The following is a 13,703-nucleotide window of genomic DNA, read 5'->3' on the forward strand; positions in this document are numbered from 1 at the left end:
AATGTGGGTCTCCCCCTGGCCCAGAAGAACAGGATTTTGATGTGGTGACCCTAGGGGAGGCCCCATCACCATCTGTACCTTCCACTGACTCCTCACTAACTCCTTAGGCACCCATTCCATCAGGGCCTCCAGCTACACCCGTTGCCACTATTCCAAATTCATGTTCCGATCTAGAAGAGCTATGGGAGGCATCTGCCCCTGACACCCCACATCCCTGTTGTTCTACCCAGACCCCTCCATATACTGTCATTCCTGGGGCTGCATCCCAGGAAGTGGTGGTGGCATCTGAGGTCGAGGGAAATGTGTCCTCTTGGATATTTCAGAAAATCTGAGATGAACTCTGTAAGTTCCTAGAGGCACAGTCCCGAGATATGGCTCACCTCAGTGTCTCCAGCACTTCCTTGGGTGCAGCCATATTGTCCGAATTGCCCCCCCCAAAAAAAAAACACTGTAGTCGTGTCTCCCATTTCATCTTCCCTCTGGTCCTTAATTGGCCAGGCAAGAAGAGCCCACAGGAGCAGAGGACTTGAACATTGGTGTCAAGGACAAAGAGGATGGTCAGTGACTGGCCATTATTTGTACTGGAGAATTTTCTTAACCCCTTATAAATAGACTGATTTCCCTGACACTTCCTGACGTCTTATACTTATTTTGCTGTTTTCAAACTATTGAAGTTACATCAGTATGTGTTTAGCTATGGTTTCAACATGATACCTTGGTACACAGATGGTTTTACCTATATACGTGTCTTATACACATTTAAAAACAAATACATGGCCTGCAACTGGTGTAACCAATTGACCGGCATCAACTATTACTCAATTCAGTTGAAATGTGGAAGATACTTTTTTATTTACATAGTGTAGTGAAAACATATTTTGCAGTGGTCATGGGGGATTTATCTTGCACCTTCACAATAATGGTGGTCAGGATCTCTGTGAGAAGTGTGTTTACTGTGTAGTACTGATGTGGGGGGGGGTGTTCCTGCCTGTACAGGTGGTGAGGTGCCTGTACAGGAGTGAGGGTGGCTGTACAGGTGGTGGAGATAACTGTACGGGGGGAGTTGGCTCTACCGGTGGTGGAGGTGCCTGACAAGGTGGTGAGGGTACCTGTACAAGGGGTGAAGGTGCCGGTACAGGTGGTGAAGGTGCCTGTACAGAGGGACAGGCTGGCTGTACAGGTAGGTGATGTGAATGAGTGGGTGCATGTATGGGGGTTGGTGCCTCTGGATGTAGGAGGGGAGCCTGTGCAAGGTATGGTACAGGTGGGTGGGAGGGTGTGGCATAGTGCAAGTAGGTGTGGGGTCCCCTCCATGGATTGACCTTAAAGGAAGACTTTGGAACAGTTTCACTTCATCTTCATTGTCAAGGAATGGTGTCTTGTGCTCGCTGACTGATAGATAACTAAGAGGTCATTTGCCTTCTTGCCATGTCTTGGCAATTTTTGTCTATGCTGTTCAAGACACAGGTCTGTCTTTCTAGCAACTGAGGGATTAGACATATTTCCTGCAGTGAGTCTGACATGTCAAACAGTGAATGTTCTGCCTCACTTCAGTCTGCTGTTGGAAAAACTCATCCTTCCACTGGCCACCAAGACCATCTGCCAGCCCCTCCGTGTGGGACGAACCCTGTTCTGACTGTCAGGTCTACCAGCACTGGGAGGGGTGGTATGTGGAAGGGTGTGAAGAGGAGATTGATGACTAGGGGATACCTGCTCCTCAACAGGGGTGTCAGGGCCCTCAGATGCTTGAGAGAAGGCCTGTGAGGCAGTGTCATGGGAGGAGTGTGTAGGGGAACCAACAAGTTAACTTGGATGTGAGGGCTGTGAGGAGGTGATGGTTGTGTTGGGATAGGCGAATGCTATGGCTGGTTGGCTGACTGATATGGATGGGCAATCCTTAAAGGTAAAGTTGGAGGTGCAGTGCTAGCCGAACCTGCTTTTGGATTTGGTCTTTTGCCCTGTGGGCCAACAATGCAAGCCTGACACTCTTTGACCTCGACCAGCAACAGATTGTCTGCTTCCTCCTCATCCTCCTATTCTATTGTGGTGCTGGCCGCAGACAAAGTTGCTTGGAGGAGGATTAGGTTCTCTTCTTGGATTGCCCCCCATCCTCCTATGGTAGATGGTTGGTTTCCTCAAGTGACTCATTGTCCTCAGCAGCTGAAATACAGAGGTTGCAATATGATAAGTATTTGCCTTAGTACATCATGTGCTACAATATAAGGGCTGGGTAAAACAAACTTTGCATTGATCTGATGTTCCACATGTGATCTTGTTTGTATAAAGCTACACATGGCAGCTCACACTGTAGCACTTAGGTGTTCAATGCAGATGTGCAATGCAAAATTCAATTTCAGCTATTGAACCTGGAGTCTTGAGGGTGTTGCAGAAGATGTAGCCCTCGAACCAGCAGCTTGAGGAAGAAGTGACACAAAAATTTATTTTCAGCATGATTGATATGTGTACATCCAAGAATAACACAGACATTCATGATTATGTTGGTAACATATTACGCACCAACTTCAGATGCCGTAAAAAAGTGGCAAAAACTACTGATATCCTTTCACAAGGAGGTGGTTTATGGGCACGATTTGAGAATCAGTAGTTTACAACACTATACGGCACACTTCCCTGATTGATGGATGTCTGTGGGCCCGACTAATGCAGCCAGGATGTCTCTCAAACTCCTGGATGGTACTGTGTGGATCATAGAGGTGGACCTGAAAGCATCTGTAATGTGGCCTACATATCCATATTTCCATACTGCTGAAGATGGTAATCATTTTACATTCATATGTCATAGATATAAACCAGTGGTACTTTAAGTACAGCCCAGGAATCACAAGCGGATCTCCTGACCTTTACATGCGGCCACTTTGGTCAACAGCACTGGTCTGCTGCTAAGATAGCACTGACATTGGAAATATGTGAAATATGTAGGGAAAGGTGTATGTGAAGTTAAATATAGGTTAATGGAAGGAAGTTACTGAGGTGCCCTGCATCGCTTAACGTTAGAAACTCCTTCAATTGTAAAGAAAGGTAAAAGTATGGTAAGGTATCTTAAATATTCTAAAAAGGAATTTCATTGACATGAAAAACTGTTTCACCTTAGTACATCAGATCATATTGGTGCATTTCAGAGTAGTTTTTAAAAGGGTTATCTTTCTGAGATGAATACAAATTAAGGGGCATATTTATACTCCGTCTGCGCCAATTGTGCGTCAAAATTTTTGACGCACATTCAGCGCAAACATTGCCCCGTATTTAAACTTTGACGCCCGAGCCCGCAGACGACAAAATTCTGCTGTGTGCGTCATTTTTGGGATGCAGCAACCTGCCTTGCATTATTCATATGCAAGGTAGGTGTTCCCGTCCAAAAAATGGCTTAAACGGCTTTCGGGCAAAAATGACGCACGGCCAGGAGGCGGAGCCAGAAAATGACACACAGCCCGATTTGCGTCAAAAATTAACACCTGGGTCAGGGCAGGCATTAAAATGGGGCAAACACACCTGTATTTAATCAGAACACACAGAAGCAACAGCAGAGCAGCAGAGCAGCAACAGGGAGCCATGGAGGTGATTCTAATCCAGCGTGCACGCAGACGCAGAGCCCAGCAGCAACAACAGCAGCTACAACACCACCAGCAGGGACCCCAAAGGCAGCACAGAAGGCAGGAGAGGATATTCCGCCCCAGAACAACCCTTCAGGGCCTCAGGGAACACGACATTATCCAGAGGTACCGGTTGAACTGGCAGGCCATTCAGCAGCTGCTGCGCAACATTGAACCGCAGTTGGTACCCACTTTGCTGACACCCCGCACCATCCCAATAGAAACCAAGATGCTTGCCGTACTTCGTATGCTGGCAAGTGGCTCTTTCCAAACAACTGGTGCCCTGGTTGGCGGAATATCACAACCATCATTCTCCGCCTTTTTGCCCAAAGTACTGGATGCCATCATTGGACTGACACCCCGCCACATCTGCTTCCCTAACACACTGCAGAAGCAGCAGGAAACAAAACAGGGTTCTACCTCATCAGTGGCTTCCCACATGTCCTTGGTGCAATCGACTGCACACATGTATGCCTTGTGCCACCTGCTGCAACTGAACACCTCTACCGCAACATGAAGCACGCACATTCCATCAACGTGCAGGCCATAGTCGATCACCAAGCATTGATCACCAACATCGTGGCTAAATATCCTGGGAGTGTCCATGACTCATACATCTTCCATCACTGCACCATCAATGAACACTTCCAGGATGGACGGTATGGCAATGGACTACTTGTTGGTAAGTACAAAAACCTACTTATATACACACTGCACAGCAACCCTCTAGGACACACAACACATACACCACAACAGCAACATGTGAACAGGAACATACTGAGGTAGTGACATTCCTAGCCATGTTTCTTAGGTCACCATTTAACCTGTCACACAATGGAAATTACTGTACAGCCTAATGTTAAGACGTCAAAGATCACAACGTGTGGAGTGGGTTGCCCAAATGTCACATAGCAAAATGTAAGTGTCCCAATGACCTTTACATTAATCCATTGCCTAAGTCTAAAGGTATGGGATGTCCAGGGTACATTGATATGAACGTGTTAACAACACTGTCAATTTTAACTGTGTATGGAACTATCATCTCACCCCCAGTGAAGACACACGGACACCTGTATCACAAGTCACAATGCTAGGGAGGGCACACTGTACTGCAAATCCCAAAACATACTGCTGACAAACGGTTAGCAGACAAACACTCGTTCAGCCAAGGAAACAACACAATGCATTATTACACAAAAGAGTCACAGACAACACAAGACAACTACTGCCATGAAAGGTCATTTCAATAGGGCCAGCTACATCAACATGATCCCAATCATTTTCTCTTGCAGCTGATCAGGGGTATGGCATCCAGCCATGGATTATGACACCATTTGGCAACCCAAGTACTGCTTCAGAGCGTGCCTACAACGACGCCCATAGGAGGACACGCAGCATTGTCGAGAGGACCTTTGGCATCCTCAAGTCAAGGTTCCGGTGCCTCGACATCACTGGTGGTAGCCTCCTATATTCCCCCGAGATGGTCTGTCGGATCATCCTAACAAGTGTAATATTGCACAACATTTGCATCAAAAGGAACATTCCCCTCCTGGAACCAGAGCCACACATGCCTGAAGAGGAGGAAGAGGAGGATGCTGGCCTGCAACATGAGGGGGAACTACAGAACACGGCCGCTGGTATACGCAGGCGGCAACAGATCATCAACAATTTCTTTGGAATATGATCACCTTCACCACTTTAGTTAACGAATTTAAATAAACACCTATTATAATCACCATATAATGGTCTGGCTATACCTTTTTGCACACCTTCATCTCTACTTATCAGAATAAGAGTGTTGCCTCATGGAGCATTGCTGATATACTGAGTAGGACACTGAACATCCCAGAACTAATGTGATGCCTAACATACAATGGCCACATACACACACACTGTTAATGACATATATCATGTACATTTCTCCTTTGAAGGCCAATAGCAGAGGACCACAACTATTTCAGACATACATGTTGAAACAAAGTCCAATGCAGCATATGACACACAACTAAGACACCATCACTCAATAAGGGGAAAACAAGCCTCATACATGAGGCAGTTGATGTGCTTTTGCATCAGTAACAGGAATGTCTGACCAGACCCTTGACAGCAGTAAGTCCAACTGCATCCAATATTTGCAAGGACTATCTGTGACCAGAGTTCCATAGAAGCAGAACATAGACAGCACAAGTGCCACACATATGAGCAGCATAGCACACATGACATTCCATGTACTTGTCAGCCCATTTCCTAACTCCTGACACACCCATGCACCTGGTCACAACCCACCTGTCGGAAGAGGTCCCTGGAATACTAAGACGTGTACCCTGATATTCCTTCCTCTACACACACAGACCAACATTAGCAAACCAGTGTGCTACACCCTTTCCTATGGTATGCCACTGTCATAGAACATCTGACTGCATGGACGTCAGGTCAATTTATACACTGTCTTCTAGTTTCAAAGCCCTGTTAGCACCTGTAGATTGCTTCCTGTGTGAAAATGTCTGTTGGCCCTTAGAATGCAAGTCTCACCTACAGGACTGGTGAGAAACAGATGCAGACCACACCTGAGATCACCTCCATGCACACCACCCATTTCAAAAAGCACTGCCCCTGCTGATTCCTGGAACAGCATAGGAGTTGCCATTATGTCAAATACACCGTTAAGCATTGATACTAATTAAGCCGTGTAACACAGCCACTGGGTTCATTTGTCATCTTCAAAAACACAGGACATACACAGTTTGACATGTCAGCTCTCTAGTTTGTCCTCCAAACAGTCTTAGTCAGACCACTGATTATGTAACTTGTCAAGTAGCTGGATCCTGAATCACCTTGCATTCTGTCAGCCTGACTGGCAACTGTCTGTGCGTCACACTAAAGTATCCCTGTGTCTACATATGTACCACACGTGCGTTAGCAAACCTCTCATTCATCAGGGGGTATTGGGCATGGGCTTCTTCAATGCATACACAAATACATTGTATAGCATCATCTGCCTTTTAACTGTACCATTTGAGTTACATCCTCTTGGAAAAGCAAAATTCATGGCCCATCCCTTGTCTGGGTTGCATTTATGCATGAATGACAAAGGTTGACAGTGTCCCAGGGCCGTAGGCAGGGATTGGGTACGGGGCTTTCAGCACAACCAGCAACCTCTGATAATGTCCATGAAAAATACACAAATGTCAGGACCATGACAGTTCACACACAGAATCACAGTGCTCACAACATAGTGATGGGCCGTGTGTGGTGAATAGCTGCGAGAATAATCAGCACAGAGGCGATGATGTTCCCAGATGCAATGGGAAGTGCAGAGGCCAACCTGTGTACAAATGTTGTAATGACACCTGCTGGAACATGACACCCGAGACATTATCTCACTCAGCACACCAAGGTTGCCCTGTTGACTGTCTCATTACACGTCTTTAGTGACAGGGTGGGACCATCCACATGTTGGTTCACATGTCCACATCCACTTTACTCACATTGATCAACCAAGGATACTCAGTATATACAGGAATAGCTGCCACTGACTCATGATGAGTCCTGGACCGAACTGTGACAAATTACACCCCAAACAATATACAGGATCATCATTGGACCACACACATGAACAAGACACCTATGTGCAATTGATCACTGGAAATATGTGGACATGTGCTGTCTTGTATGCTGGTCCACCACAGCCACTTGAAAGTTGGGGCTCACTTCTATGGCCTCAACTGTGGTGTCATCATACATTTGAGATTCACCCTTGTCTCTCTGTGCAAACATGGTACCCACTTCCTCAATGCAGGTGTATGACTCACTGTGGGATTCACCAACTAGTGCCTAGGAAGCTCTTACCCAGAGATATCTTTCACAATTTTTAGGATCCATACCGTACATACTACAATTGGCTTTCACACAGGTCACTTCTACGAACTGAAAACAAGTTTTATCTTGAAACTTCAAATAATTTTACATTAGTTCCCCTCATTCAACATTTTTGCTTTATACATTACTGCTTATACATTTGACACTGTCTTCCAGGGTGTCATCCAAAGCATGTTTCTGTGATTTCCGCAAACTGTTTGGAATCTTAGTTTACCTGGCTTTTCTACTGGCAAAATATAATTTATTCGCTTTTTTCATGCTTCTTACTAGACAGGGTTTTTAGTGATCCAATCTGCCCATTTACCAATGTCAACAGATTAACATAGGTATATAGAGTCTCCCCAGACTTTAAAGGAAGTTGAATAGAAATTACCTTCCTCAAAACTTTGGGAAAAAAACATACTGTCTTAATCTGTTGCCCCTTTCTTCTTACTGGAGATATTGTTTACTAAACCAGTAGATACACTGATCAATCCACAATGCAATGCAATATGATATGAAGAAAGTAGCTGTAGCATTGTAAATCTACATGCATGATATTAAGGGTCAGGCACCATCTCACAGTGCATCCATTTTTGTGAGTCGGCACTACAGAACATTGTGGAGCGTCAAGCCGATTTTGGCCCACAATGTCCTGAGCATATATAATACACAATATGGGAGAAGCGCTCTGTACAAATCAATCCTAGGGTTTTATAACCAGAGCAAAGTATACAAAAATAACATATATCTTGTGCAGAGATTCAATATGTTAATCATGTCATATGTGAAAGTCCAATTTGTTAGTTATAAGTAGAAATGTGCTGAAATCCAGTTTGTTGCTCAAGATATCACTGACAACTATATAGGTATATTTAAGACGTTTTCTTTAGGTCCATCTTGTCAGAACCGCAAAGGACATGGACACAGCCAACAAGCTTTTTCCCATAAACAGTGAGACTCCTTCAGGGCTGATTAAAAAAACATATGACACCAAAATAAGAAACATATATAACACATGTAAACACCATTTTATACAAAGTATAAAAACTGTTTAAAAACAGATAAAAAACAATGTGACATACAAATGTCAAAGTTCTATTCAATTTAGGATTAAAAACCTTAAACAAGTTCAATCCTAAACATTCAAAATGTGCATGATTCATAATGTTCAAAGAAGAGATTCATGGGTATAAGTACAGATTTTGATTACAGGCCAAATAACAAGACTCTGTCACACTGATAGATATCTAAAACAAATTATCATATTCAAATCCCCCCCTCAATATGGTAATGAAAAGAGTAAACTTGTCTAACTACATTATCCTTACCCATGTTTTGCATAGATCTTTATTAATTACAAAAGATGTATACACTCCAAAAAAGGCTAAAACTCAAATGTATCTTACCACAAATTTCCTGAGCATCTGAAAACGATAAATGAAACTACTGTTGTGGTAATTTTGTCACCAGAGGTCACTGGTGTTAAAATAGGATCAAGCGATCAACCTCCACAGAAGATGGCCTGACGATTGTGCAAAAATCATCAATAATGCAATTCAATTGGTGGGATTCTGCAACAGGTCGATAGCTGGATCTTCCAGGGGGGTTTATGAAGGTCTATTGTAACTCCGAACTTTAAAGCAATGTCTGAACACTTCTCATGAGGTCCTCTTAGACCCTTGTTGGTTCCCTGTGTTTTAGTTTCCTTTAACTTCATTTTACATTTCCTATTTTGTTCGTTTTAATTAGGTTGTTTTTAGCAAACACCTTTTAAATATCAGCTGCCTTTTACTCTCGGAATATTGAGAACATGCTCCTTGTTTAGTTCAAACTGTTTATAACACCTAGACACAGCATTACATCAGGACTTTGCTTCTAATACAGTAAGGTTGTATTATATAAGTAATGACCTGACCCAGGAAGGGTAGAGGACATTTCGGACACAACAGTCCTGGGACGAATGCTGTTTGACATGCTGTTCGGCTGGCACTAACCTACCAGCCCCCAAAATAATTGCCACTTACACTGCAGGCTGACTCCTGACACTCTCTTCAGGTATGGGGCGAGGGCTAATCCCTTAGATCGGGCGAGGCAGAAGAGTACACCTGCTATGCTCTTAAGTATAGTATTAGGGTTAGGTAGGAACCTCTAGAACATCTGGAATCATATTCAGCCTGGTTGGATTGTTCATCCTCTTTATCATGTTTATAATGCTGATCACTTTGCTTTGTTCCATGTGCCTAATTATCACAGTTCATCTGCTTTATGCTAGATTGTGATTGTTTCAATAAATGTATTGAAAATCTTATCTTGCATCTCTTTGTGTCTCACCTTGGCATGCATGAGTAATACAACAAAAGAGTAAGATCGGTTTCCACAACTTCCCTGGGGAATCAGAATATCATGTTCAGGTTGCCACAATCACCTTCCACCCCTGTTGGTTTGGGTTCAGATGAGGCACTGTGAGGTAGCCATGAATTGGGCCAACAGTTTCTGAAGGTGTAGACGGACTCATCCTCTCACATTCGGAAGTGTTGTTGTCCTAATATGCAGCCCTATCATCATAGAAGTAACCGCATAACACTACGGAGCCTCATCTGCCTATTTCCCGCATCAGTCACACTTGGATTCCTAAACGTTTTCTAACCAGGTCTCTGTCATTGCTAAAATGTCTACCTTATGGAAGATTTTAGATCATGAATCTCATGGATTTTGTTCTAATATGAGATTGCTTGAGGCTCTATTGTTCTTATCATTTCCAAGAGCAGTCTTGTGTTACGCATCTGTTATTAGAAACAACAGTGAAGTATTTCAAGCTTGATTAATGTCAACAAATTTAATTATGTGCCCATTAACAGATATGGTTTTGACACTTGCACATAATATACAAAAAAGCAAGTACTCTGCAAAAGGATGCTACTCACATGTGGAGTTTTTGCAAGTAATAGCCAATTTTATCAGCCAAATCTTCAGATCTTGGCAAAACTACATAGAGATATCATAAGTACAGATTTGAGACACAAATCCTGTGATATTAACGAGCTATTTGCACAATCTCTGTAGGTTATAAAACAATAAAGACTTTAAATGATACATTTAAAAAAATAATTCGTTGGGGGTGTCATCTTAACACTTGCGATAGCAGAACCAAACTTTAAAGACAAAAGAGATAAGGACACCCTCTAGGTATAACATTAAATGCTGGTTCCTTTTAGATCATGTTTAAAGCAAATGAAAAAGCAGGTTGAACAGAGAAATTCTGTTCTATAATTAACTGCAGAGCTGTGTTCTGTATCCCGGTTGGTCAGTGAATTACTAATGCACTTTTTATGGCTTTGTATTTATTAACTCATTTACAGTAAGCTTCCTTTATTATGTTCCTGTCAGTGGTTGGAAAATGAACAATGTGAATACAGTGTAGGGATCTGTGCCTACCAGGTAGTCTGAATTGTGTTGGGCATTTCTGAATGGTCAGAAGACTGAGAGCCTGATGCTTAAGCTAAACTATACTTTACTATGAATTCACTCTGATACATTTCTCTACTTGTGAGGGAACTTGGCTCTACTCATGCAGTTCCTGCTCGACCCTTTTCTAGTGTTTTTGGCGCCTCTCACACAATTCCTGCCCAGCACCTGGGCAATAGGGTCCATTGAGTATCCTCTCTGTAGACCTGGGAGGATTCTCTCCTGCAAGGTCCAAATGTCCTCCTCAAGACATGACAGCCAACTTCTTTCCGTTCATGGGAATACTCCTGTGTCTCTCTCCTCCTTTAAGTATATCATTTTGCCTTTTTGTTTATCTTTGTTAATACCTCGTTATCAGTCTACCTTCATGCACTGCTTGCCTTTTCTGTTCACTACACAACTTTCTATTGTTCACAGTTCAGCAGCTTGATAGGTTGTCGAAGTAGCATTGCGGGTAACAGCATCAGTATCCTCTCCTAGATCCTAAACAGTGGTCCGACTTTTCTATTTTTAAGGCATAGTGAGCTACGATGGGCCAGATCATTCTCGTTGCAGGTGCCTAAGGAAGGGTGTCCTACTGGGTATTGCATAACATAGGTGACTCCAAAATAAAACCTATATACAGGATACAGCATGATGAAATGATTGACAACCTAGTATGTACGCCTCATTCAAGGGGTTTCTGCAGTGATTACCAAGAGATGTGAAGAATTAAGGATGCACTAGAGATCAAGAAATACAATATGTACATTGAAATAAAATCAAACGAAATAGGCCATGCAAATATGTTCCAGTTCTTTTTCTGTGAAGTGACAGTAACACTGAATCTATATCGCAGTAAGTACTGATTCCCAAGTTAGTTAGGATTAATAAATGTGTGTATATATTTTAGAACACTTGTTGTAGATAACATTTTATTGAGGCAACCTTTATTCTGAGTGGTAAACCCTAAATATACATATTCCCGAAACAACTTAAGTTAGGGCTTAGGCAGAACAGGGTGTCGAAGTGGATAAAACACAAAATATCAAACACGTATTGACAATGCCAATGGATCTGTCAGTAATGTGCTGCATCCTGTATACTCACATGCGCAATGCTCTCCCTACACTCACCTAAACGGTATATTTTACTTCTGATGCCCTTAGAATATGAACGGGAATTAAGAAAGAACATCAGCCTTCTCTGGTGCATTGGAACAAGGGCATAACCAACAGTGCAGTCAATGGGGAATGTAGGGTCTGAAACCACAGCTAAGGACAATTTCAAGCAAGTGTCTTCTGCAACCTGCAGTGTGTCTTTAACAACATCTATATATTCACTGGAAGTCTATGGAGGAAACTCAACTGTGCTTTTTAACAGAAGTATGCTGAACTAAAGCAGGAAGCAGATGTCCCAGTTGCATTTTGTACAATCGGAAGGTGACAGATAGGTTATTTAGGTAAGCCAAGTCAGACTTCATTCCTATAATCCAAACACAATGAGACACCTGCTGAATCGTCATCATAATAACTTTATTTCGATCAGCAGGATCATAAAAGTACAGATTTAAAAAAAAAAAACCTTCTCATCAATTTGCATACAAAGTTAATAAAACCTCAAAGAGTAAAACATTTTGCAGAGCAATTGAATTGCTCCGTACATACCCACAATGATTTGTTTTTTCAACTACTCGAAAAGCCTTGGGGGCAAATTTATGAAAAGTGATGCTACACCTAGTGTAGCTCCAGTTTTCTTGCGCCCCTTAGCAACCCCTAACGCCACCATGTGTGTGCTGTATTTAAAATATGGCACACCATGGTGGTAGTTAAGGAACTAGCGTCATAATTCTTGATGCTAGTTCTGCACTTTGCAGAACTAGCGTAAAAAATGTTGATGCTAATCCTGCAAAGCACCAAGAGGCCCATTGAAAACAATGGGAGCCTCCCTTCAATGTCTGCTCTTAGCAGACGTTAAAAATACCAATAAAAAAGGTGCAGAGAAATCTCTTAGATTTCTTTGTGCCATTTTTTCAGCCCCATCCCCCGCCAGTGTAGGAATGCCTCCCTTGCTTACATTGTGCTTGGAGCAGGCATAATGTGGCTCAAGGGGTTGCAAAGTGGCACAATGCAAGCATAGTGACACTTTGTAAATATGTGTGGCGTGTTTGGGCATCCAATGCCACATTAGTTAAAAAAAGGATGCTAATGTGGCGTGGGAATGGTGCTAGGCCCTCTTAAATCTGTACCTTGGATCAAAAGAGAGGATTTTATGTGCTTCATATACCCCTCTCACAAGGGAAATCTATCAAACCATTCAACATGAAATCCATGTAATAAAACATAAGAATTGTAAGACATATAAAGTAAATCAGAGTATTGCTACCAAAAAAACACAGCTGCCAATTAATTTTATTTTTTACTATTCCATATGACTTGTGTAAATGAGCAAAAAAGTGCAAAGATCATAGATCCAACCTATCACCTTTCTAAGTGCTTCTTTGCTCTAAAGGGTTTAATATTTTATTTTTTTAAACTACTTTTTTCATATGCTTTGTCAAGGCCGAACCTTTTATCTCCCAATGATAGATACAAAATGAGAAATAGACGTATCCTTTTCGAAATGGAACAAATAATAAAAGCCCATTCCCTAACTTGCATCACCTTACTTCATCAAATCCAGACTGATTTAAGAAATGTATCAATGCAAGATACCATCAATCTATAGTGCCTGTACTAAGGATCATAAAAGTCTCCACATACGGCTTAGTGACCATTTTCTTATAAA

The sequence above is a fragment of the Pleurodeles waltl genome, chromosome 12 (genome assembly GCF_031143425.1).
Source record: "Pleurodeles waltl isolate 20211129_DDA chromosome 12, aPleWal1.hap1.20221129, whole genome shotgun sequence".
In the NCBI taxonomy this organism is placed as follows: domain Eukaryota; kingdom Metazoa; phylum Chordata; class Amphibia; order Caudata; family Salamandridae; genus Pleurodeles; species Pleurodeles waltl.